The sequence below is a fragment of the Anser anser genome, assembly GCF_964211835.1.
Source record: "Anser anser genome assembly, chromosome: 1".
Classification (NCBI taxonomy): domain Eukaryota; kingdom Metazoa; phylum Chordata; class Aves; order Anseriformes; family Anatidae; genus Anser; species Anser anser.
The window spans coordinates 80900020-80923691 of record NC_139720.1 but is presented as its reverse complement, the minus strand read 5'-3'; the positions used below and the strand labels follow the sequence as shown (position 1 = coordinate 80923691).

The 23672-nt window shown below is 38.8% G+C and overlaps 1 long non-coding RNA gene across 1 annotated transcript in view; it reads right to left on the bottom strand.

Moving 5' to 3' along the window:
* Window positions 1–1159: 1159 nt before the first annotated feature.
* The window catches only part of LOC310899776, a 29099-nt gene continuing 6586 nt past the window's right edge, over window positions 1160–23672 (bottom strand). The window contains exons 3-6 of the long non-coding RNA XR_014584657.1: window positions 13949–14032; window positions 9478–9732; window positions 8475–8538; window positions 1160–8009 (exon numbers count right to left, since the gene is read on the bottom strand). This is a non-coding gene — a long non-coding RNA (uncharacterized lncRNA). The remainder of the gene's footprint in view (window positions 8010–8474; window positions 8539–9477; window positions 9733–13948; window positions 14033–23672) is intronic.

Below are 23672 nucleotides of genomic sequence, written 5' to 3'. Positions count from 1 at the left end.
GAGAGTAGCCAAAAAATGTTCTTCAGTCAGTCACAGTGTGCGTGGATATGGTCTATGCACCCTCATCCTTCCTTCTGGCAAAACTCCAGTTACCTCAATCTCTCTCTAGTGTTTACCTACAGTTAGGATCCTTTTTGTTTGATTGAAATTGAAGATTTCTGTCTCCTGTAAGGCCAGAATTATCTTCACAGCAGTAATTTCTATTAAAACCCTCTTGGGAAAAACAAAACAGCAAACAAACAAAAAAAAAACCCACCTAGATCCAAGGTTTTTCTCCACAAAGACTCTGGAGTTCGGTGGTACAAGGACTGAAAGACACTAGGTCACTAACAACCAAAAAAAAAAAAAAAGCAATCAACAAGATTAGTATATCCTTAGGAAAAAAAAATATCTTTTCTCTTAGTAAGAACCACATTATTTCTAAATAAATTAGAAACAGAATATGAAAGGGTATTTACTGTAACATAAAAAGAAGAAATGAACTGAAAGGGCAATACACTGTACTGAGATTATTTGAATATATGCATTTTTAATGACAATTCTAAACCAGAAGCTGTTCAATTAAATGCAATCTGTCATGGTTGGGGGAAAAGGAGGTAATCATGCTCAAGAATGACGTTTCACCATGAATAGTAACTTTTCACTGTCTTAAAATGTGTGTGTGGTGTTTAAATAATGTTAGACAGTTACAGAAATTTTAGAATTATGGGCTTGTAAATGGATTTTCTTTCTATTATTCATTCACTTTTAGGCTCTTTCAGCACTGCAAAACACACATTTTCCTTTATCTGCCCTTTCACTTTTTGAAGAATATTTGTCTTTGTGGAAGTTAAGCAATAAGGTTATATTTGCTTACAGTTCACCAAAATTTCTCAAGAAAAAAAAGCTGAGAGCAACTCCTAAGCTGTCCCAGCTCAATGCTATTCAGATATTTAGGACATAATGTTTTTGCCTATTCAAAACTCCAGCCGCAGTGCACACTTGTACAGTCTTATACTGTATAGTGTGGTACATTTTATTCATTTTGTTTTCTGTTAGTACCAACTGAATAAACAATGCTTTTCCACATGAAGAAGTTGCAGGCATTTCACAAATGCATACCACTCCAAAAATCAACAAGCAAAGATTTATTTTTTATTTTTTTAAAAAGGTAGCAAAAGAGTCATGGGGTACAAATAAATGATCATGATGTTCCTGAGGGCTAAGGGCATCATGTATCTCAAGAAGGATTGCATAATAGGCACCAAAAGTTACAAATGATTGACATTCAATATAAAATGGAAGCAGGGAACAGAAACCATTTTGGGGCATATTCTGATAAGTATACAACAGTAAAAACCCATTATATCTACTTATCATTTTTCTGCAATTTGGACTGTGTCTATCATTAGCAAAAACAGCCAGCTTAATCACATTAGACCAATGCTTTGGGGGGACATTTAAGTCTTCATATCTCTCAAGTGTCCTGATTTAACTGGGACATCCTGAACTTTCATAGTAAATCAGAGTTCCAGCTGTCCCCAAACCAGCAGGCAAATTCTCACTTTCCATTATTCTCTCCTTATGCTAGCACTTTCCAGAGGGTAAACAGAGGTCTGATAACACACGGACACAGAAATGTCAGATGCCACTCTGTTTAAATACAAAGGCATTTTAAGGTTGGCTACTTGGGCAGAACTGCTTGCGCATATAAATCTCCATTTTCAGTGCATTAAAAGCAAGAAAAATACTGTTTGGATTAAGATACATGCCATTCAATTACACTTTTACTTTAAAACAAATCTGGGAGTTCAGTTTTTCATGCATTGTGCTTGGAAACAATGTAGACTTAACACGCCAAGTCCATTTATTTTTTCTCTAATTTCAGTGCTTATTTGTATGAAACTTACTGAGAATTTTTGTCAGACTTCTTTTTCATTAGAAAGCGCCTAGTCATGGGAATTTGTGCCAACAAATATCAGTTTCAATGACACTTTCTTCGGGAAACTTTTCTTAGTTTATGGTGGGGAAGAATATCTGGTCAAGACTAGAATTTGAGGTTAGAGTAACCATAAACACACCAAAAAGTGAGACTACAGTTCAGGTGGAAACAGTCAGAGACCTGCTGCTCCACCTGGACTGTCACAAGTCCTTGGGCCAGATGGGATCCACCCAAGGGTGCTGAGGGAATTGGCAGATGTGATTACTGGGCTGCTTTCCATCATCTATCAGTGGTCATGGTCATCCGGAGAGGTCCCAGATGACTGGAGACTTACTAGTGGGACACCCATCTATAAGAAGGGTCATATGGAGGATCCAGGGAACTACAGGCCTGTCAGCCTGACCTCGGTGCCAGGAAAGGTGATGGAAGAGGTCATCTTGATTGCTATCACACAATGTATGCGGGACCACCACGGGATCAGGCCCGGTCATCATGGGTTCATGAAAGTCAAGTCCTGCCTGACCAACCTCATCTCCTTCTATGACCGGGTGACCTGCCTGGTGGATGAGGGAAAGGTTGTTGACGTAGTCTACCTGGACTTCAGCAAAGCCTTTGACATGGTCTCCCACAGTATTCTCCTGGAGAAGCTGGCAGCCCATGGCATGGACAGGTATGCTCTTTGCTGGGTTAAAAACTGGCTGGATGGCTGGGCCCAGAGAGTGGTGGTGAATGGAGTGAAATCCAGCTGGCGACTGGTTACTGGTGGTGTTCCCCAGGGGTCGGTGTTGGGGCCTGTCCTCTTTAATAACTTTATTGATGATTTGGATGAGGGAATTGAGTACACCCTCAGTAAGTTTGCAAAAGACACCAAGTTAGGGGGAAGTGTCAATCTGCTGGAGGGTAGGGAGGCCCTGCAGAGGGATCTGGACAGGTTAGGTCAATGGGCAGAGACCAATGGAATGAGGTTCAACATGGCTAAGTGAGGGGTCCAGCACTTTGGCCACCACAACCCCATGCAGCACTACAAGCTTGAGGGAAATTGGCTGGAAAGCAGTGCAGAGGAAAAGGACCTGGGGGTGTTGGTCGACACTCCCCTGAGCATGAGCCAGCAGTGTGCCCAAGTGGCCAAGAAGGCCAGCGGCATCCTGGCTTGTATCAGGAACAGTGTAGCCAGCAGGACCAGGGAGGTGATCATCTCCCTGTACTCTCCTCTGGTGAGGCCTCACCTCAAGTACCATGTTCAGCTTTGAGCCTTTCACTATAAGAAGGACATTGAGGCCCTGGAGAATGTCCAGAGAAGGGCTACAAAGCTGGTGAATGTCCAGGAACACAAGTCTTGTGAGGATCAGCTGAGGGAACTGGGGTTGTTTAGTCATGAGAAGAGGAGGCTCAGGGGAGACCTTATTGCTCTCTCCAACTACCTGAAAGGAAGGTGGTGGGAGCTGGGAGTCGACCTCTTCTCGCAGATAACTAGTGATAGGACTAGAGGGAATAGCCTCAAGTTGCACTAGGGGAGGTTCAGGTTGGAAATTAGGAGACATTTCTTCTCAGAAAGAGTAGTTAGGTATTGGAATGGGTTGCCCAGGGAGGTGGTGGAGTCATTGTCCCTGGCGTTGTTTAAGGAAAGGTTGGACATGGTGCTTAGAGACATGGTTTATTGGGTGACATCAGGGATAGGGGGGAGAGTTGGACTAGGTGATCTTGGAGGTCTTTTCCAACCTTAATGATTCAATAATTTTATGATTCTACCTTAGCACTCCAACTATTTAGCTCTAAGGTTTCCTGTGTTTCAGAAGAGGATCTCCAAACTATTGGCAATTTTCAGGTGTTCCTCTGTCGTTTTTCCATGGAATGTAATTGGAATACAATGTCTTAAAATACCTGTATATATTCATAATTTCAAACATTTTCAGGAATAGAAAGGCATTTTATATGCAACTACAGTTCTGACACAGCTTCTGAAGATTTTTAGTTTACGACTGTCTTGTGTGTCAACTCTAAGCTCCTGGGGTCAAGTACTGTAACCTCCTTTTACTACATACCTCCTGGCAAAAAGCACCTACAAACTTTGAGTATGAAAATATGACTTCATCTATAACATGAGCAGTAGAAGATGTGAAGTACAATGTGGAATAGCAAAAAATGGAAATAAATATAGATATTTAATATGGAATCCTAGCCAAAGGTTTTCATATGCTGTTAATACAATGAAGATTCATCCTCTATGAATGCTCCTTGTGATTGATCATATTTCTTTTTCTTTCTGTTGTTACACCACATGTGGTCATTTTCAACTGCACAAAGAATCAAAGCATCTTTGCTTTTTGATCTCTGCAAATAGGAAGAGCTACAGAAGCTCCAAGAGTGGCGAATCAAGTCACAACCATTTGGAAAATGTCCACCCAGCTCAGTTTGGCTGAACTATTCACACAGTGGTTCACTGACTGGAGTAGTTTGCAGGCTGCAGAGCAAAGGAGCCCTTTGCCACCCAGTAGCTGCTGCTCCTTTCTCTCTAACCACAGCACTAAAAACATACACGTTTTTAGGACAGGCTATGTTGCTCCCCCCAAGGGATCACTCCTCTTTGTAGCCACCTGCACAGCAGGATGAGGTGACAGCACAGTCACTAATTCTGGAGGAGGGAGCCCACCCTGGTTACAATTTCCATCCACAACGTCCAGTGCACTCCAAGGATGGGACACATGTAACAGGTCAGGGAAGGAAAAAGGGGCACATTCTTACAGTCAAATCCATAAATTCAGTCAATTTAGAAGTAGCACTGAAATCTTAAAAGCATCCTTTTGACAGCACCAACTGAGCATTTACTGAGTATCTAAGGACAAATCTCATGCTGAGAATGCTCAACACCATGGGGAAAGTAATGGTCAAGACCCTAAATATCCCACCTTAAACATGTTGATCTTGTAAGTAAGGGGCTAAAGCTCCTCTGCTTCATGTAATATATTTTGTTTCTGTCCCTCAGGAAATCATCCTTCAGTGAAAAAACTACTAAAGCAGCTCAGCTTAGGTGGAGAATTAGAAGGGTTTCTCTAGGCAAAGAAGATTCTCCTCTTGTTCTGTTTGTAGATTCATCTGTGGAATCACTTTCTCCTGGTTTTAAGTCTACTCTTCTGTCAGTTTTACTGCTTTGCTAAATAGCTGTATTTGGCCATTTAACCTTCTTCATAAAGCATTTTAGAATTTTCAGTTCAGAGTGTAGTGTTTTATCATTCCTTGTGATTTTTCATCTTCAGTGATCAACTGGGCAAGTGTAATATTTGTTGTAGATTGTATTGAGTATTCTCCTGCTTATCATTCATTCTGTACTAAATATTCAATGTAATGATGCATTCTAGTAATTAGATTAAAGGTAGCACAGGTGCTTATCTGCTTTGTACACATTATTAATGTCTCATTGTGTGATCTAACACTGAAAAGCTTGTATCATTCCTGCTGTCCTTTACTGTTTTTTTTGTTATTGCAAAGTTTGACCCTAAATCAGTCATCCTTTTGTTGACCAAATAACCCTATTTACTTATCTTGCCTATTAGGATCTAGCTAACTTGATTTTTTCTGTACCTTGCCCTCTCAGCTTTCCCACTTTATTTTTCAGAGTTTTTAAGCTAAGTAAGACAAGAAATCCTAGTAAAAAAAAAAAAAAAAAAAAAAAGATAATTGATGTATTTGATCGTGTTCGTAGCCGTAGGAAGGCATTGAATATAGGGTTATATTTTTAGATAAAAAGTAGATAAAAAAGTAGATAAAAAGCAGAGTTTATCTCATTATCTGAATCACATCTCCTTAGGTTTCAGTAGCTGGCCAGAAGTATTTCTGAACTGAAAAATATATGTCCAAGATAATGTGACATATCCCTCACCATATAGGTCATATTGTACAGCTTCACTTGCAGACACAATATTGTGCCACTTGCCTCTCAACTACACAAAATATGGTTTATATTCATACAGAAAGTCAATAGAATAGAAGTTAAGGGTGTTAACTTTATGTATAAACCTTGAATTTACTGTGGATTTAAATGCTTAGATTCACTGATGATTATTATAGGCAGCTGTATCATCACCCATCAAATCCTACAAAGGAAGTTGAACCAGGTCCTAATGATCTCCTTCAAATCAATGACTCTCTTGCACAGCCAGGGGATATTGACAGATATTGGACTATCCCTAATGAAATAGACTTTGGTAGAAATTCTGACTGAATTTCTGTGGAAGCCTTAAACAAAGAATTGTATGATTGTGGCAGTACTTTACTCCCAAAAATGATGTTACCAGCTGGCTCTTGAGGCTCCATGGGCCTCAGTGAATCCTGCCTCTCCTCAGAGTGTGATGGTAGCTTAATTGGCTTCACATCCTCTCAGTAAATGAGAATACCAGTAACATCAGTCCTCTTAATGACAAGTGCATTGTAGGGAGTACAGAGTGTTTCAGCCAGAAATCCATGATGTTGATAGAGAGAGGTGCTTTTCCTCTTTGTTGGACTCGTATCGTATCCTCAAACCATAGCTGGAATGGATTATTCCTGACCTTTCTTAAAAGCTCGATTGATTTTTCTTTATATTAGCATCATCAGGAATGTGTGTACAGCAAGAAATGGTTATTGCTACAATCTAGTTCCAAAACTGTGGTTTGGGATCAATTAGTAGGTCATGAAGAGTTTCTGGAAGGATATGGCTCACCAGAGCTTCTGAGTAAAATACGTCGTATGCTTTCCTAAGGTGTGGATACCCTTCTGCTCCCTAGCAAAAAAATATCCACTTCACCTGGCCTATGTCAAATAGCTCTTTATGACAGTGATGCTTTCCTTCACTAAACGGAAAACAACCCAGCTTTTTGGTTTTAAATACTTCTTTTCTGATTGTCATTAGAGTAAATCTACCTAGAGGAAACAACAATCTTTCTCAAGTTTTTTGAGAACAACCTTTCTTTTCTTTAATCTTTTATCATGTCCTCAGTTTAAAAACAAAACAAACAAGCAAGCAAACAAACAAACAAAAATCACAAAGAGCAAATATCCAGAAATTTCTTATTGCTGTTCACTTGACAATACAGGATCTGTCACTGATGAATACAGTAAGATCAGGCTTTGAAAATGTATGGAAGGGGATATTATATTCCACATTTTCTCATCCCTTTGAAAGAAAAAAAGAAAGAGTATGTTTTCTTTTTATCTATCAATCCAAGATTATCTGTACAACTATGCTGAAAAATATCATTCAGGAAAATTGCATAATTCACAAGATAGAAGGGAGACTTTTCCTGAGTAAGAAGAAGCTTTCATCTGCAACCTGCTGTTTATTTCAACAAACCATGCAAGAAGCAGCCTTCACCAAGCTCTGTAAAGACTGCTTCTGTATCATGTACAAGACGCACTGAAGGTGAAGCAGTTGCCACTGCCTGCCCAGGAAATACTCCACCCTTTACAGCATAAAACCATACAATATGATAACGGTGCAGATTATCCAAGATTGTAACTTTGATGAATCCTATTCATCACTTTCAGATTTTTTCATCTTTAAATCTAATGGTGAGGGTCAAGTTCAGACATATTTTAAAGCAATGCTCTATTCAGAGTCCCCCTACTTAAACAAATGCAAGTGAGAAAGATGCACCATGGACTTGCCATAGATTCTCAACTTTTCTGTCCCTTCCCCAGCTGTAAACCTTGGTTCCCCCCTCCCACTGTGGAGTCCTCAGAGATAAGGAATGCCCTGTGGACAGTCAATAGAATAGCTACCAGGAAGGACAGTTCTGAAAAGATTTTAAGAATTTAGAATTTGTTGCCAAATCCTGGTTGGAATATAGCAGTATTAATACATGGATGCATTGAAAAGCAGAATAATGATCCAAATGGAGTTATGCAAATGGCTGCAAATGGCTATTAGTAGACATCAACAAAAGACCAGTAAGGATACGCTTCTGTTTTTTCTCTCCTTGATATTCTTCAAGCCACACCCACTGGCAGTGTAATTTCATATAGCATCATCAATGAGAATTATGTTTTAATTCAATGGTTTCTAGGGAAAAAGAGATGGACTGTCTTGGTCTTTGAAGAGAACTTTACTAGAAACCTGCAACAAAAAACATTTTAGTAAATCTTACTTGGCTCTATCATACAATATTTCCACGTCTTACAATGCTTCCATATTAAATTACCCTGGATAGCCAAAGTTTTAGTTGCTTCTGTTAAGTAACTGTAACTATCATTAGTCCTTATTTTGTGGAGCAGTATGTCCTTGTGTGGAGCAGTATATCACTCTAGGAATACTTAATTTGAGAAGGTTCACTGATGGTTCTGTACCATATTTAGGAAGTCAACCTAATGCATGTTCTTGTGTCTACAGAATTAATTGTTAAGACCTTTAAAAACAAACAAACAAACAAACCACCCCAAAACAAACAAGCAAACAGAACAAAACCAGTAAACATATACCAGATCTGTGTCTCGCTCCCCTCCTGTATTCTTCAAAGAGAAGTTAAGTGATTGGGTAAACTGGGTGCAAAATGAATAAAATGTATTTTTGCTTTGGTCTCACCTTAATTGGCTTTGTCTGTGTGCAAGATGACAGAGAAGGTTTGAGTCATTCAGACTTGTCACTTCTATAATTAAAAAGAACCAAAAAGAGTAGATTCATTGTTCAGGCTGGAATTGAATTACAGAGCATATTTAATTATCAGCCTCTCTTTTTAGTTATTTTAATGTATTATTAATTCATTTTCTCAAAATATCCTTTTCATTTACAACAGTTGATGGAATAAAATGTGACACAATCTGTTTTCTTTTCTCCTAAGTAGATGATGTACTCTAACAAGAGCAGGTCGACATGACCTTAGCTGTAGCTATATCACATGATAACTACAATAGGGCCTTATCAGAATCTCCTACTCTTTTACGTGTTTGAAAATTCTAAAACAGAAATTAATATGGCTGAGTACACCTTAACCCTTGATAGCAAAACAATAAAAATAAAAAAAAAAAAGTAGTTCTAAATTTCTAACTAATATTTGTCCAGGATCCTTCGTAGCTGAAGTTGCACATAGGAGAAAAAAAAAATGTTTTCAGTAAAAGAAAGACAAGAAATAGATGCAAGCTGGCAGTTCCTTGAGTAATCAGACAACTTTCAAATTACGTAGATATTAGCATTTGATTATCTTGTTAACATTCAACATTTTTTTCTTTTATTTCCTTGTATTTCCTTGTATTTCCTTGTATTTCCTTGTATTTCCTTGTATTTCCTTGTATTTCCTTGTATTTCCTTGTATTTCTTTCTTTCTTTCTTTTTCTTTCTTTCTTTCTTTCTTTCTTTCTCTTTCTTTCTTTCTTTCTTTCTTTCTTTCTTTTTTCTTTCTTTTTCTTTCTTTCTTTCTTTCTTTCTTTCTTTCTTTCTTTCTTTCTTTCTTTCTTTCTTTCCTAGAACTGTGATCAATTTCCATTCCTTGCTGTTTTTCTGAACTTAAATATTTAGAACTGCCACAGGTAACCTTAGCATATTACTTGACTAAATGCTCATGTGGTGTAAATCAGAAGGACTGTCTTACCATGAAACACAGATTTTTATTCCATCCAAGGGTCCTCAAAATAGAGCTGGACACACCTAATCTGGAAATGGTTTTCTGGCACCAGCCTCACCAATAAAACGACTATTTTTAGGTCCAGGGACTGACTATTTTTTGAAGTCCTCTGTTGCAGTGGAAAGCTGCACCTTATGGAGATGTCAACTACGATGAGTTATACTTATTCTCAATGCAGCATTTGGGATATTACTTGTTGTTTAAGCACTGGCGATCTTTTCTCTGCAGTTGATAAAGATACAGTAAAATAGTCATCAACCCAAAGATTTTGCACTCAGATGGTCAGATAATTCAAATGTCTTTGAAGACATAGAAAATGATGTAAGATTAGGAGCCCACTCCCCACCACCCCTACAATGACTGCTATTGGTATTTGCAATATCACTGAAAAATATAATTTGGCTACGACTATTCAAGTTTTCAAGGAAATTAATTTTGGTGACAGCAACATGCAAGGAAAGAGTAGTCAAGATACCCAAGATTTCCTCACAGGACTGGCAGATGTGACAGAGGATCTGCAGGAGACTTGTATCTTTCTGGAGTGGTAGCTGGAAGCCAGGAATAATTTCCCAGGATAATCCCTGGGAAATACTAGAGAGCTGTGGATTCTAATCTTCTCTTGATGTTGCAATTTATTATTAAATATGTGTTGGGCTCTACACATGTGGGAAATATAAAGGGTTTGAAGTGTCTGATTTTGCTTTCTTAGCTGAGAAGAAAATATTGCAACAGGTTCTTTCAGAAAGATGCTACTAGACTCTTCTCCTAATACACAGTCTGAGAATATATATATATACATATATATATTTGATATGCCAAGTTTTGTCTCAAAGAACTTTAAATATGTTGCTGGTAACAAAGAGGAGTATCTAGAAAAACAAACAAGTGTTATTATGAGAATTAGTGTGGAATTTCCTTTCTAATTCTGGAGAATGTACCCAAAAGATTTTTCTCTGTTCCAGCTGATGACCTGAAATGTCGTCTTTTCAGGTACGATGGAACATAGGAATGAATGGGAGAGAATTGATTAGATATAAAATACCAGTCACAACTAGTCAGTGGATCCCAAAGCCTAATCCAACTGTGCAATGAAGCCTCACAAATTCAGTAGTCCTGTGGCTAGAAAGATTACTTGTATCCTAATTTTCTGGCACTGAGACTAACTAGCACTGAGTGACTTGTACCCATGTTACTACACTTTCATAGCATTTAAAGCATGATGGCTGCATTTGGACTGGTCAGTGAGATATGGCAGTCCATAATACAAACTACCACACACTAACAGCCTGAATCTGCCTGGGAATAGTCTGGGACAGTGTAAACTGCCTCAGAACAAAACAATGCCAAATTCAAATGATTTAACATCATAGGCAATTGAGTTTCAGTGCCCAGGCACTACTTAAATTACTAATCTAGATATAGCCAAGAGAATCATTGAATCAAATCACATGTAGGGGTGTGGTTTTTTTTTTTTTCCTTTTTTTTTTTTTTTTTTTAATCAAGTGTTTTTAATCCACATCACAGTGCTGGAAAAACTTCTCAATAGAATAGAAATCAAATTGGTGGTTATGTTTTGTGATTTTTGTGCACTGAAATCCAGCCTTCTTTTTGCTATAATAATGAAAAGTTGAAAAAAGAATACCAGTAAAACTGGCTGTATTTCAGCAAGTGCATATGCTTTACATATAAATCTGCAAAGCAAAGCTGTCATTTCTTAATGTAAAATCTCTTTATTTTTTCATTATGCACCACTAAGCACTCATTCATTGTTGAAGAAGTAAAAGATCTCCCTCAAGCTTAGGATGGGAAAGTATTCAAGATCTGAAACATCTTACAGGTGGTCCTGAAGACTCAGAAATTTCCTTTGCATCTATTAGAAATGAGGGATGCTCTGCATTGCTAGGTTATTGTTCAGCTGATATTAATGATTTATGCTGTTCCTGACATCACGTAAGCTACTAAACTATTTAAATTAAAAAAATGGAGCAGTGTCTTAATGCTTATATATATAATACTTATATATATATATAATGCTTATATGTATATATATATATATAATGCATATATATATACACACATAGCATTGAATCCAGCTTGGAATTAGGTACTGCTGAAATCTGAATGAGGGAGAAAAAAAAAATAATCATTTTTGTGAAGTCCAGAAAACTTTGAATTAGTGATTTTCTTTGGAAATAAAACCTGAGGTTAGCATTTAAATGCTAAGTATTATGTCCTTTCTGACACTTCCTATCTGTTCAGTTTTGCATCTGGTCTTAAGCAACTGATATAATCAGACATACCACTATATCTACCAAGTTCATTCAGGCAATGACTCTTGCTTCCTTCCAGTTTGTCTGACTCTGCCTGTTCTCATGCTTCCATTCAACTGTCTCCTTCCTCCCTGGTTAAGTGAAGATCACTGATATTTTAAATAAATTTTGACTCTCTATAATTACTACTTTATATTAAGCCCATTAACTGACTCATTGCCCAGACTAAATCCAGAGACAACCCCCCGCACCACCATGTGTCAGTTTATTTTCTCCATTCATCACGTTGAAGGAAGTAGACAGTCTTAATTCTCTGCTTTGCAAATACAGCATGGCAGAGAATATGTAGATGAAAGCTCACACCACCAGCTTAATGCCTTTCCTAGTTGTCTATTGCTCTATGTGCATAAGTTATCAGATGCAACGATGTGATGGGCATTTCAGCAGAACTTGTTTCCTCCATGTACAGCTCAGACACCTTACATGTAATATTATCAAAGTGATGGCTGTCTTCCCAAGCTGGATGCCAGCTGAGGGTGGAAGAACAACAGGACTTTCATTTATGTCAAAAGAAATGAGGAGAATGTCTACTATATTGTAGGCGTTAAAACTGTGATTGTTAAAAAGATATGGAAGCCATGACTGTGCTTGTGCCACAAGGGCCCCAGGTCAGCATACCCACTGCAATACAAAGCCTGGGAAAACATACAGGAGGACTGTTTGGGGATGCTGATGAATGTTATAGCATGGCAATTCAGTCATAAGAACTAATGACTATCTCACTGACAGTGAAATTCTGGAATTTAAGGGCATTATTTCAAGTTTATTACAGAAGATTCAAACAATAAATTATCACCCCCAGTTTTCAGAATAAGCATCCCTCTTCCTGATGAATGAATAGCTCTTTGAGGTTTATGCACCTTTTCATGCTTATCATTATAGTAGGGGTCATAAAAAGCTATTGCAGTGGCAGCATGCTTTAGATGTTAAATATTTATAAAAAATGTATTGTACAATTCTGTGTGCACTCACCTTTTGGGAGGGGGAAATATCATTCTTATACACAGCCCAATTGCCTATGTAAACTATGGATCAGCTACTCTTCCAGCTCATGTGAGCTTTGTTTCCCTGATATTAAAGAAACAATTCTAATTTATAGCATCTGAGGATCTGGCCTGGTCCATTTGATTAATGGCATAATGAGTTTCTTATTGTTCAGAGGCTCTGTTTGTTTCTGGTTTTGCATCACAGTCTTTGGAACCCTCCATGTTTACCACTGGCCTCTCTTTTGTCTTCCCTTTAGTCTCTGGCCTTTTGATTCTGCTTCCTGTACTAATACAAGTCTTTATGTCATTGAAAATTAACAATACCAAAGTGGTGCCCTGCCAGAGCAGAGCAGATCAATGACCCAGGAGCAGCACGTTCCAGCTCAATGGTGCACAAGTCATTTTAACTTCCACTCTCCAGCACTCAGCCTCCAAAGGAGCAACCCTTTTGCCCGGTATATTAACTTCTGGAAACTCCTTGTTAATCACTGTGACTGCAGTTCCTGCTTTGAATTTTTTTGCTAAGATCTGAGTACAGCTTCTCTTCAGGCTAAAACATGTTTCTTTTGTCTTTCTTTCTATCTTGTCATGTGTTGTCAGCAAGATTAGCAGTGCTGCTATGGTATTCTGTTCAGCAGTGCTGTGATGCAGTGCTGACAATTATGTTTACTTTATGAAAACAGAATGAACTATTAGAAAATAAGAAGACTTATAGTGTAAACTGGTATTGCTCCACTAACAGGACAAATCTTATATTCAACAAAAACACATACATACAACGATCTCCAAGATATCAATAAAAATAGGATTATGAAAAAGAATACTATTATCATACTTTTTCTTTGCTGGTCTTCTTAGAAATAATATATTCTTCAAATATAATAATGCAAAGATGGCATATCTAATGAAAGTAATTACAATTCTGCGTACAGACCCACACTGGAGTTCAGCGATGTAGCTAAAATGAGAGTGAGCCCTGGACTTAGAGGGTACAGGATCTTCCCATTATTTTGGAATTATCAAATAGCAGTTTGGCACATAGGTTCAGGAAACACTTCATTTGGAATTGCTCCTTTCCTTGCAGCAGTCCCTGAAGTTAGCCTTCTTTCAACAGAAACTCACAGAGATGTCAAGTGTGACTGCAGAAGTAGTTTAACCGCCAAGGCAGAAACTTTTCAGCTTGGATATTTCAAATTCTATTTTTGCCTATAAAAGAGAATAGTATGAATTTAGTCCAGGGAGACATTTCAACCTTTTCCTAACAAAAAATTTCTTTTCATGATACTGGTGGGATTTATCATTGCAAGAAGTAACAACTGGGGCTCTAGAGAAAGGTGTAATGTTGTTTCATGGAGGATTTGGATATTGTGAAATTTGATCTTGCTCCAAGTCAGAAGGAAACCAAGAGTATTTAAGTTTTCATGAAAGAAAAGGGAAACTCAATGCCAGGAAAGTCTGTTAAAGCTCTGGCATCCTCATTCTGAAGCAGGCTTGCAAGAAATAGAACAGCTTTCCACCACTTCTTTGCTGAGCTGGGGTATTCTTCTCAAGCACTAGCAAAATAACAAGATAAGAAAACTCCAAGGGGGAAAAGTTGTCTATAGGAATTTATTGACCACAGTGTGAACACAGCTTTTCACTGAAATCACAAGACACCAACTCTTTTCCTCGAGGGAAATTAGAGCTTTTCACACATTCTTCACTGGGGTGCTGAAAGAGGCAGGAGAAACAGAGGACTATCATGTTTATAAATAGCTGAATTAAAAAAAAAAAAAGAAAAAACACCACACCAACAACAAGTAGTTTAGAGACATGTTATCTTTCTTCCACATTAATGGCCTCATTTCCAGAGAGGGATGCTTGGTCTGAACAGCCACTGGCATAGGCCTGTCCCATTGCATGGCATGAGGCTGCCATCATTGCCTCAGTCAGCACCCAGGTCATTGCCCCAACCTCCCTTTCCCAGAAAACCCATTCAAAATCATTGCTATTGTATAAAGTAATGGTATTGTTTTACCAGGACATGGATCTTTTAAAATAGATTTCTGTCAGGATTTCTCTGTATTCGGTAACGGCAAAGGGCAACCATGGAGGTGGCTGTAAGGCCGCCAGGGCGGTGCTGTGCGGTGCCTCCCTCCCAGACCAGCCCCATCCCACAGCCCCAGAGAGGCAAGCTGGGCCAGGCTGGGGACAGTGACTGGGGCCAGACACAGCCTGGCTGTCCCCAGGCTCTTCTGAAGGCTCCAGGCCCCTTAGTGAAGGGACAGGGTGGGGTTGGGGTTGGGGATTTGCTTGGCTGTGCTGGCCAGGGATCCAGCCTGAGGGTGAGGCCGGGGCTGGAGGCAGCCCCTGAGAAGACCTCTCCCTAGTCACCTCCCTGCCCTGCAGCCCCAGGTCTGCCTCCCCTGGGCAAGGGGCAGTCCAACTGGGTGGGCATGTGGAACCTGCACAAGGTCAAGGAGCTGGCATTGTTGTAGTGTTTCTTTATGCTTTGTGCTGCAGACCATCTCTAATAGGAGTGTTAAATCCCCATGTGAGGCCCAGAGACCCTACACAGGTTTTCAGCTGGGAGAGGAAAAGGTGTCTGGCAGAGGAAGAAAGCTGTGATATAACCTAGAGCATGACAGGATGGAGCGGGGATGATTCCCTCAGGAAGGCTGTTTTACTGGCCAAGTCAGACAGATTTTGCAGGGTCGACGTTTCACATTAGCTTTGCTAATGTGGCACACACCAGGCTCCCTGCAGCAGGCTGGGGCAGCAGCCCCATCACCAGCCTGGCAGCAGCGAGCCCCAGGCAGCAGGGATCGGGGTCTCCCTGGTGCTGGGCACTGCCTGCAGCCTCCTCTCACAGCCGGAGAGAAGGGGCGAGTTTGGGCTCCTGTGGGGAGAGGTTTAAAACACTCCTGAAAGGCCGCGTCCCAGCGCATGATGGTTCCTGTGGAGAAACCACAAAACCAACTGAGGACAAAGAAATCCATCATTAGCTTCAGACTGAGAATAAATAATACTAATAATATGTAAAGAGCATCAGCTGGATGTGGAAATGAACTGTCACTTCACAATGAAGGATGCTCTTGCATATATAAGCACATAATTCACAACAATATCCTTAAAAAGATAGCAAGAATTTAAATGCATGTGTATGCTTGGGTATTTAATGCACCATGCAGGCATCATATTTCTTTCATATTCTAAGCACAAATCATGGCATCTTCTTTAATGAGCTGAGTTCTATGGCAATGATGAATTTTTATGGCAAATAGCACTACTGTGCCATGCTTCTTCATTAAAGCCCTGATTCAGCAAAACATTTAAGCATATGCTTAACTTCAAGTATCTGAATAATCCCCAAACTTTCTGTGCTGTGCACATGCTTAATATTCGCTAGATCCTTAAGGAATTTGCTTGAATTGGGTCACACATATCAAACAAACCCTGTATCTACAGGATATCCTGCCTAAAATAACTGGTTAAAATGTTGGATGCTTCATTAGTTCTGCATTAGTGATTTTAATTTTCACTGCCTCTTTGATTTGTGAAGAGTGAATGTATAGCACACATGAACTCAAGACCTGAAAAAATGATGAAGGTAAAAAAAAAATGCACATTGTAGGTTCAGGACATCTATAATAAACTTGAGCTTCATCAGCATTTCTAAGTTTTTAAACCAAGAAATATTGATTCATGTTTATTATATTTTATGGCACTTTACAGCAATTTATAACACTTACATTAAGGAATAGATGGGCCGGGATAAAAGCCAATATGAGTATGAAAAAGATGAAGTGCTGTCAGGAATAGCAACTTTCAAGTATCAGGTACAACTCTTGTTTTTATACTTTATCTCCCCTATTTAATATATGATGGAAGGATTTAATGATTAATTTGAAAATACAAATTTTAGAAAACAACATGCCATAGAATGACCACCTGAAGATCATCTTAGCAATGATATTGTTTCAATATCAAGCCAAATATAAAATACTGTCAAGGCATCTATAACTAAAGAATAAAGCCATAATAACTGGTGTGCAGAACCACAGTTGAAAATGTTTGAGAAACAATGAGCTTAGGTTTCAAACATGAAATAGCTACTTTAATTTATTTATTTTTTCACCAGAGCTGATCATTTTAGTAATCAAGAGACATCAGTTAGAAAACTAGATTTGTGCACAAAATCCCTTGTTGCTATGTTATCATAGATATTTATATGAGAGGGTATCTCCCAGTATGAGCCGAAATCTGTTCCTGCAAATTTTCATAGGCCAGGTAAAACAAAGAAGTAATTAGAAATATGTGGAGTCTTCACCAGGTGTTTCCTTCACTCTACGATTTTCTAGTCCAGCTGCTTAGGATCAGCAATCAGACCCATTCATTTATGAACTAAATGATGGAGATTTCTTCTTCTGCCATCTCAGCTGGCAGATGTGGCCCAGGTTCTGAGCAGTTCTGGAAGTGCTGCAGGATCCTATAAAACTGAAATAAAGGTTGAAGCTGCTTTTTAAATCTGCCTATGGGACAACAAATCACAGAAATTAAAATGGATAGATAACACTTTAAAAGGGGACATAGTACATCACTGTCTTGTGTACATTGTGTACTTGTACTTCATGTACATTGTACGCTTATTTATTTCCCATTCCTAAACAGAAAGTTTATACTCTGCTAGAGAGGCACTGTTGATAATCCAAGGTAATTACAGAACAAAAAAACTTACTTGATGCTATATTTTGAAATAGTTGATTGATTACTGAAGATATTAGGAAAAAGCTGGTGAAAGACTAGAAGTCCCCATCTCTAGTATGTGTTGTCTGTTCCATATTTCCCAAGATTGTTAAATTAATTCCCTGACATTCTTTGGTTTTCTCTGTCTAGGGACCCTGAAATTTTCCTTTGAGCTTTGCCCAACTATTTGTCCTTTGTTTGTGCCCACCCCTCTTGCAGCATTGTGGTCTCTCTTCATCCTTGAATCCTTTCTTGATGCTCATAGAGGACACGGTATAAACAGCAGGATAAAGAAATTGTGTACATTTGGCTCATGTGTTCCATTAGTTTTGTGGCATATATTCTGGGAGCATGCTTTATTCTCAGTGTCATCTGACAAAAAACAAGCATACTTTGAATCAATGCATTAGACTGGTACAGTGACAGAGTCAGATGAGCGCTGCAAATGTAAAATCGAAGGCATAGGATCTGGTAAAAGAGAAGACATCTGGGTTCTCTTCTGGTGCAATCTGAACAGTGTCCTTTGTGTTGCTGCAGTGCCCAGGGCTCTATTTCCTCCTCTTTTGTTGTCTTTCTAGTCACCCCTGCAGTAAGTTTAGCTAGGGAGGGTATTTCACGTATTTTTCTTAGTTGTGGTGATGGCTAGGACCTAATATTTATCATGGTGTGTGAAATAAACATCTTTCACACAGTCTATAACAGCACAAACTGTATCTTAAGCAGAGACATCTCACCAATTTTACACTATCAATCATCAGCATATAAATACCAGGATAAAAATTCTAGCTTATATACTTGAACGTATTGCCAAAAGCTGTCTTTAAAATGGTTATTGAAATACGAGTTTGGGCCCTAGTCCTACAGCCTGATCATGGTACCCAAGAGTCTTATCTGTTCACAATTGTATTCTTTTTTCTCAGTCACAGCAGTTGAGTAGTCCACCTACACAGAGCAGAATGTGAGACTGGGGCTCAAATTTATGCACCATCTGCCCTTGGTCATGCATTCCAACTCTTATAAAAATCAATCACTTCATCTCTCTGAAGAGCTCCCACATGAAAAGTGCCCCCATATAAGTTTGGAACTTATAATGAAATATTATCTTTCTTAAATAATCTGATTTTACTGTGTTTTTTGTTGTCATTTGTGTTTTTGTTTTTTTTTAATTATTATTTTTATTGTACGAATATTCAGCGTTATGTTATTTTGGGTGGAAGATGGAAACTGAGCCTGAGGCATGACAAAATATCCAGAAACACACCACTTGCTGTACCCCATTGCTTTAATATTGTGCTGTTTAATAAGAAAATGACCCCAAGTGCTTGGATGACAACTCCAAAATGGACCATAAATATTCTGTACATAGGGAAAAGCTGAAAGCTAAAGTACGCTGCATAATATTGCTGTGGTGCAAAAGGGAATACGAATACATTCAATTTACCTAAGTATCTAGTAGTGACAGCCACTAACATTTATTTAGAAGAAATACCAAGTGGATGTATAACATCTGTTTGTTAATAAATGAATTAAAAGAAATATGGATTACTCTGCAAATGGACGTTAGAGAAGCACAGATCTGGGTTTGATGTATAAGACACATAAAGAACCCAATTCTGGGCACTGCTAAGTGATCCTTGCAAAATGCTGAGCCCCTGCTAATTTCAGTAGGAGTCGAGCAAACTCAGCACCTGGCAAGGATGGGTCTATCTATATTTAAATACAGAATGAACCCTCATCCAAGTAGATTCACTTATGATAAACTGATGCAGCTTAGAAATTACATGTTTGGTTTAATTGGGGTAATTGCAAACAGAGAGACGCTCAAATAAGCACTGGTAATTGGTACAACAATGATTGTATCCTCCTTCTGATCTCAGGTCCTCCTTGAGGATTCTGTCCTAGCCTGCATTAATTAAGAGAAAGCATGTGACATTTCTTGCAGCCTTTGACATGAAGATGACCTTTCCCTAGGTTACTCATGAACACCTGCTGACATCAAAGATGTTTTTTACTGTATTTATTCCTTTTTTCACCAGACATTCATAAACATTACTGAATAATATTCCTGACCAGTTATTAAAATGCTCAAAAAAATGTTATGCTGTTATGACAGATGACCAAATAGTGCACAGGGAATAATTTATTTGACAAACAGGAGCTTTATTTTCTGTGATCCAAGCACTTTTTAAAGTTTTTAGATATTTGTGTTCCTCACTTGAAATGATGTGTTCAGTTGCTACAAGTAAGTGTTGGTTGTTAGCTTGTTCTTAGGACATCTGTGATGGGTATGTGGCATTTAAACCTGTTGGACAGAAGGCCCCTCTTTTTGCTTCCTGCGTGGGTATATGTAACTCTTGAATCTAGCTCATTGTGTAAAAGAAGATTCATTTTATTGTTCTTCCATACTTTCTAAATTTTTTGCAAAAACATTAAAAATAATGACTTCGAGTTTTAGTAAGCTCTTAGGGAACTTCTCTCCTAGAAGACTGATGGAAATTAAATACAAAAAGAGTACAGATGTAGTCAAGACAGATGGAACATTTATCTTTTTTCCCAAATACCTTTGTAACAATTTTTGATGTGTTTGCCTTTGTTTATTCAGTCACATTCTCAACATTTTATGCCTCCAAGAGTTTGAAACAGCATGGTGTTTGGTGTCTTTCCAACAAAATTACTAGTGCAATTTCCATTATTTCACAAACAAACAAAAACAATACAAAGCAACAACAACAACAAAAAACAGCAGCTAAGCAAGACCAAATATATATGCAGCTGCATACTTAAGTACTCCCTTGGAGTATCTGTATAGCCAGCAAATACAAGGCACTAGCATCTGCTGTGGGAACATTAGGGCTTAGTGTGGACAAATTGGAACGGGCTGCGTGAGGCCGAAGTTCACGTTACTTGTGCTGGCGCCTCTGTGAGACACCTTGACTCCAGGTTATCTCTGAAAGGTACACATGCTGTCCAGCACATGCTCCCAGTATGCCAGAGATTAAAAAACAAAGTGTGGTGAGCGATGTAGTATGTAGCTACACTGAACTGTATTCCTTTGGCAAATACATGTCTTCTGATTTTGTGTAGAAAATGTCTTGCATGGGTAATGGACGGCATCACAGAGAAAAACAACACTAAATTCCTGATAATAAAACAGAAATAAAAGCGGTCAGTTAAGACACTGCAAACTGTGATTGACTTTGCTTCTAATCCTGTACACGCTGGCCCCTGCAAAAATCAGCTTTCCACAAACTATAGTTTGTTGTCCTGATGAAACTCATCCCTACCATGACTTGCAGTGCATTTGCAGTGCAATTACCTCTCCCTGCTGTTCTTATTTGTGCTAGCTGAGTGTGTCAAGTCAGTTCTAAGTAAACCAGAGAGGAATGCTGGTGGGGATGGGGCAAACTCCAGTTCCCAGGGGTCTTTTGCATATCCTTTGAGCTCTGTCTTGGAGCGATCCTCAGTGGCACAGAGCCTCATGGTAAGAGGCCTTTACACCTTGCCACAGTGGGGATGTATATGTACATTACACAAATATGCAAGTGTAGGAACGTCCCCCTGTCAAAGGACAGAGGTCCCAGCTGCAACAGGAGGTAGCCCTGGGTCACCGGCTGGACTCTTGCCTTCACAAGCAGCAATGCTGAGGAAGGCACATGAGGAGGAGCCTGCGTGGCCCCAATTAAAACAACAGTGTCCAAAACTTATAAAGAAAATATCTCCTGTGACCATTCCTACACGTGCTTGGGTTTTGTTTTGTGCTGGTAGTTTTTCTAAAGTGATTTCCCTATCATGTTCTCTGATGTTGCGTTTTACCTTGCTGGTTCTGTAAATATTTTCTGGCATGTCAGATAGCTGTTTGGGTGAGTCGCTAACAAAGTGCATATGCCACAGGGAACTTGCACTGGGTTGCTGTTCCAGTGAATGCACCAGCAGGAAAAATTTGTGTGGGTGGTATCTACATCGCCCTTTTACCTCTGTTTTCTCCTCTGTGGGCTCCACTCCCGACCCGTGGCATTCCAGCTGTGGGCATCGTTCTTCCTCATTGCACACCTACTTGCTTGAATGCAGACGCTTACTTTAGTGTCAGCTGTATGTCCTCTCATTTGCTCCCCATTCAGCTTGCCTTTAATGATTCCAGTACATGCAGACTTCTGCGTCAGTGCCTCATCCCCAACAACTCCACCTTCTCTGTTTTCTTCTTTCTCTTACTAAGACATAGTTGTTCACTCGTGTTAGGAAAGAACTCCTCTATTTCCATCACTACGTGGTATAGAGCCTGCTCAACAAACCCTTTCTAAATTTGGACGTAGACAGTGGTATCTCCCTCTTTGCTGGAAATGAACTAACAAAAACAAGTGCTCAAAGGCACATGTTTGTCGGTATGTATTGTCATGCAAGATGTATTGTAACAAAGAATTATTGATGAGCCTGCTATAGCAACCTGATTTCCTATTTTACCATTATCTTAATTCTTAGGAATTTTAAAAAGCATTGGCTTGGCCATTTTAAAATTACACAAGTACAAAAAAGTATATGCTGAGTGGTTTAAAAGAGTTCTTTTTAAATCATATATAAATTAAAAGCTGCTTAATTTAAAAATGTATTTTTGGCTAAGGTACTTAATGTTGAAAAGTGGTTACTCAGCATGCAAAGTACCTTAGGTACTTTTCATAAGAAGTTTTATGACAACACAAATTTTTAAAAATGGTTATTTACACAATAGATACTGATGGATAGCCATTATAGTTTATCAGATCAATAATCAATGTTCTTAAAAGTCACTTAATTCAAATACATAATCCATATTATAAATAAAAGGATCAGGTAATGTATATTTACATCAGAAAGCGTAATAACTCCTTTAAAACTGTTGTGGTCCTCTTCCTGAAGTCTTCTGTACTTCTATGAAAGACTTTTCCATTATTTAAAATTCCTTGAAACAGAAGAAATTAATGCCACCAAAATTCACTAATGCAGTGACAAGTCATCTCTGATGATAAGCACTTTCAAGAAGTTTTTGAATGAGGGTAGGGGGTGGGAGTGGGATGGGGGTGGCACAGATTTATCTTTAAGAATATGACAGATTGAAAGATGCAGCTTTATATCCTTGTTGGTTTCCTCCAACTCCACTGTACTGGAGTGCTGGATCACAGTTGCTGGGTTTTCAGTTGTATGGTTTCATGGACTGTGCTTTGCTCATCAGCTGTATTTTAATTAATGACAAGAATGCCTATTGCCCAGCTAGGTATTCTTTGAAGTTTTAAATTAAAATACCTTAGATATTTGATTTAATAACAGTTTAGTGCCTTAAAATTACAGACTTCATGTTTATATACTACAAGCTCTGTCATGCTACAATTGAAGGAAATTGAATATGCCTATTAGCATGAATGGAGTAGAATCTTACTTCAAGAGAGATTCTTTTCCCACTAAGGGCTTGATCCTAAAATCTGTAGTCATGAGAGCAATCCCATTTGATTTTAGTGGGTTTGAGTAAGTGACTAATGATACTTGTGGGGACACTGCAGGGTCAGGTCTTGTTTTGTTTGCTGTTTAAATGTCAGCACATGTCAACAGTTATCCCAGCAGCAGTAGGGATCTGTACTTCTCTTTCCTTACAGTAAGGATACCATATATTACACGTGATGATAGTTAACAAATGTTGACTTCTGCTCTATACTTTGAAATGTTTATTAAGGTCTAAGACTATGGGCACCTAACTGTTCATTTAGATGTGCAGCTGTAACAGCTGTGCCATTCTGGTCTGTCCTAGCATCACACTGTTGAATTTTCAAATGTATAAATCAAAGATGGAAAAACAGAAAGAAAAAAAAAAAAACATGATTTTTTTTTTCCCAGTAGCAACTGTAATTGCCACTGTGGACTGTCTACAGCAAGGATGTTAAGGCATATACTGAGAAGCAGAATCTTCTACAGCCTCAGGGTGTCTTATGTTCAACTTAGGCTGAAGCCGGCCATGCAGGAAAAGAAAGATTTGCCTTCTCTCAGCCCTTGCCCTATGTCCCTGCAGTTCACATGGCCCTAGGAATGCTTTGGCCACAAAATGAGGTTGATCAGCTGGTCTGACTGCAAACTGATTAGGGAGAGACATGCGTGCAAA